Source organism: Nanorana parkeri, unplaced genomic scaffold (assembly GCF_000935625.1).
Source record: "Nanorana parkeri isolate BGI_ZX_2015 unplaced genomic scaffold, ASM93562v1 scaffold852, whole genome shotgun sequence".
Lineage (NCBI taxonomy): Eukaryota > Metazoa > Chordata > Amphibia > Anura > Dicroglossidae > Nanorana > Nanorana parkeri.
The window spans coordinates 666,668-670,002 of NW_017307120.1; the positions used below are offsets into that span (position 1 = coordinate 666,668).

The 3,335-nt window shown below is 41.1% G+C and overlaps 1 protein-coding gene across 1 annotated transcript in view; it reads left to right on the forward strand.

Annotated features, from left to right (window-relative positions):
- LOC108794455 (casein kinase I) overlaps positions 1-2,125 on the forward strand; it is a 69,285-nt gene extending 67,160 nt beyond the window's left edge. The window contains exon 11 of the mRNA XM_018565493.1: positions 1,309-2,125. The gene's annotated coding sequence lies outside the window, so the exon portion shown is untranslated. The remainder of the gene's footprint in view (positions 1-1,308) is intronic.
- Positions 2,126-3,335: the final 1,210 nt, after the last annotated feature.

Below are 3,335 nucleotides of genomic sequence, written 5' to 3' on the forward strand. Positions count from 1 at the left end.
TATATTTGTATACTATAATTATACAAAAAATAATATTAATCAAAACTTGCTGCTGTGGAAGAATCACGCAGCACAAATGTAAAAAGTGTGCCAGTCATTTATGAACAGAAACTGAAAACTAGCTCAGTCATGAAGGGGTTAATGCCCCTGCACACAATTACTCTTTAATCCTAATACAAACTTCTTTAAACTCTAGCTTCATTAAATTTTTTTGTAAAACTGCAAATCTGAGGACTTCTGTTAAGTTATAACAGGTAAAACTCTGGGATTTGTGACTGCAGTAGGCATATGGGGTTCATTTCAGCCTGTAGCAGAAATTTATTTTTTATCTTTTACCCGCTCTCTAAAAGTGAGACATTAAAAAAAAAGCATCATATGCGCAAAACCTTGCATGAATATGTGTTAATATTAGGGATGTACCATGTACCCATACCGGTTTTTCGGTATCTAGTAAGAGTACCGATTTTAATTTTTTTGGTGGTACTTGCCGATGCAGAGTACCGGTGCATTGTGCCCTGCTTATCAGGAAGTAGCCAGTGGATCATGACCAGTCGCCCGGCTTCCTGATTACAAAATCTAGCAAAAGAACACCAGCTTCACTTGCTGAGGGTCCCTGGCTTCCTGAACAATCAGGAAGCCGGGAATGCGAGTCATGACATGCCGTCCGGCTTTCTGGTTGATTAGGAAGCCAGGCTGCCTACCAACAAGTGAAGCCGGCTTCCTAGCCAATCAGGAAGCCGGGCAGCACATCATGTCCCGGCTTCCTTATTGGCTAGGAAGCCGGCTTCACTTCTCCTAGGCAACCTGGCTTCCTAACCAATCATGAAACTGGGAGGCGGGTCATTGTGTGCCGCCAAGCTGCCTAGTAACAAGCCAGCTTCCTAGCCAATTGGGAGGCGGATCATAACCCACCACCCGACTTCCTGATTGGAAAGAAAGCTGGCTCCATGCTCCCTTGGCACTACCAGCCAGAGGGAGATCTCCCTCTGACCCAAAGTTCCGGTATCGATTGTAGGTATTGGAGCAAATATATGTATAGTACTCGCCCAAATACTTGGTATCGGCATCAATACTGATACTAGTATTGGTATCGGTGCATCCCTAGTTAATATGCATACATAACTATACATGCTTATTACCACATCTGAACATTTTTTAAAAGGCCCTAACCAGCTTGCTTGAAACTGTAGTGGAGTTGAAAAACCATTTAAGAGCAAACGTAGCCATTCAGAAACCGGGTTTTTGTTATGACCTAACTTTCTTTTTCGCACATTAACACTTTTTTTCCCCTCTCTCTTCTCTCCCCAGTGTCTTCACTGTATTTCATTTTCTTTTAAAGATGAATTTAATTTTTTAACTCTTATTTTCTGCCACTGAAGAGAGCCACACAGAAGATGCTGGTTCTGGCGCAGAAATAGAAGAACTGATGCGTCAAGGAGGAGGCTCGCTGCTCCACTTCCCTTCCAGATATGTTGGCAGTCCAGGACAGTGGATGTTCTTCCTGCTTTCTGTAAACTGAACACTACATATAGATATATACTGTATATATTTTTTCCTTTTTATTTTTTAGTTTCCCTCCCCACATCTCCCCCCCTCACCCCCCCACCACCCCTCAAAAAATACTCCAACTTCATATTTTTTCCAATATGTAAGATTTTAGCTGTACGTTATTTTTTCTATTCTATACGAGATGGACAGAATAAGCGTGTTACCAGGAGAGGCATCTCCAGCACTCTTCTGTCTTTCCAGCTTGGATGCCCCATTGCACCTGTCTCTCCTGTCTGCACTGACAACGGAGCAATGCATAGTTTACTATGATTTTTAGGTCACTGATCATTCAGGGCTAGAGAAGTGCTGGGATCTTGTAGTATTTTGCACACAGATCCACAGTGGAGGCCTATCTTGATTTTAGTATATGCCAGCTCCGGAGCACCAGTATAGGAAAAGGTTGTTTTTTTTTTTGTTTTTTTTTAACAGAACAGGCGGCGTTTGCCCAAACAGCCCTAGCTGTTGCAGCAGTTTTAGTTGTAGGTTAATAATGTATTTTAGTAGTAGGTATATTGTTGGGTATCCCCCACTGTGGCTGCTAGTGATTTGATGTTTAACTCATTTGAAACAAAAATAATTTGTTTTTAAAAAATGCACAGTTTTGCATCTTGCTCCCTGCCCTTCTGCAGTAACTATAGACTGAGATGGCTGCTTACTGACTTTTGATGAAGACTGTGAAGGTGCACAAGATATTTTAACGAGGGTTGTACCAGTTAGTTGGGAGGGTCCTGGCTGGTGGGATACTGAATGTTGAAGCTCCTGTCTCCCTCCATGTCCTGGACAGTGCCCATCTGCACCACTAGATGGTGCCATGGAACTAGATCTTACCCTCCAAACTGTTTCATATTTAACAATGTTTGGTTTCTTAATTTATTTACAATATATTTACTTTCTCTTTTTTTTTTAATTTGTGGTAACTTTTATTACTTTATAATTTAAAATAAAAAAAATGCAAAAAAATTATTTTGGGGGGGAAATACGCAACTTTTTTGGGGGGGTTTTGTACTTCTGTGTAAATATAGACTTTTTTCAGCTTTAATGTGTTTGTTAATTTGAGGTAATAAAGTAGAAAATGATAAAGTGGTTAAAATAGTGTCTGTCTTATTGCTAAAGTAATTCAGATCTAAAACCTGTAGCAAACTTAGATTCCTATGTCTTGATATAGGAAAAACATATCTAACACTAATTGTGTGGAATAAGTAAAAATAAATGCTCTAGTCTAAACCAAACCATAGGATGCAAAATATCTTATTCCAGTCCTTAACCCACTAGCAAAATTGTGCCAATTCCAGAATGAGCAAGGTTGGAGATATTGCAAAAAAATCTTTAAAAAGTGGATGGGCATGTGCAGGAGAGGAATGTGGAGGGTCTGACATGGTAGAGCAAAGAAGTGGAATATATGACCACTGGTATGTATGAGAGAAATCTGAAGACTGACATGGGGCAGTATGTGCAGAGGAGAGTGAAAGGTATAGTATGTAGAGGAGAGGAGTACGGAGGGTCTGACTGCAGGCAGTGTGTGCAGGAGAGGCGTGCAGAGGGTTTGACGGCATGCAACATATCAAGAGGATTGAGGAGGGTATTAGAGTGGGCTGTCGTTAAGAAAAGTAGTGTATGTGTGGGGCAGTATGTGAAGGAGAGCAACGCTTGCTTTACAGCAACATATAGAGGATTGCGGTGAATGACAGTCCACTGATTGGTATCCTAATTGACATGCACTGCAGGATGGCTGTCAGTTACAGCTCAGCCCTGCACATAACCCTGGCAAAGCAGCTGTCCATTGTAAT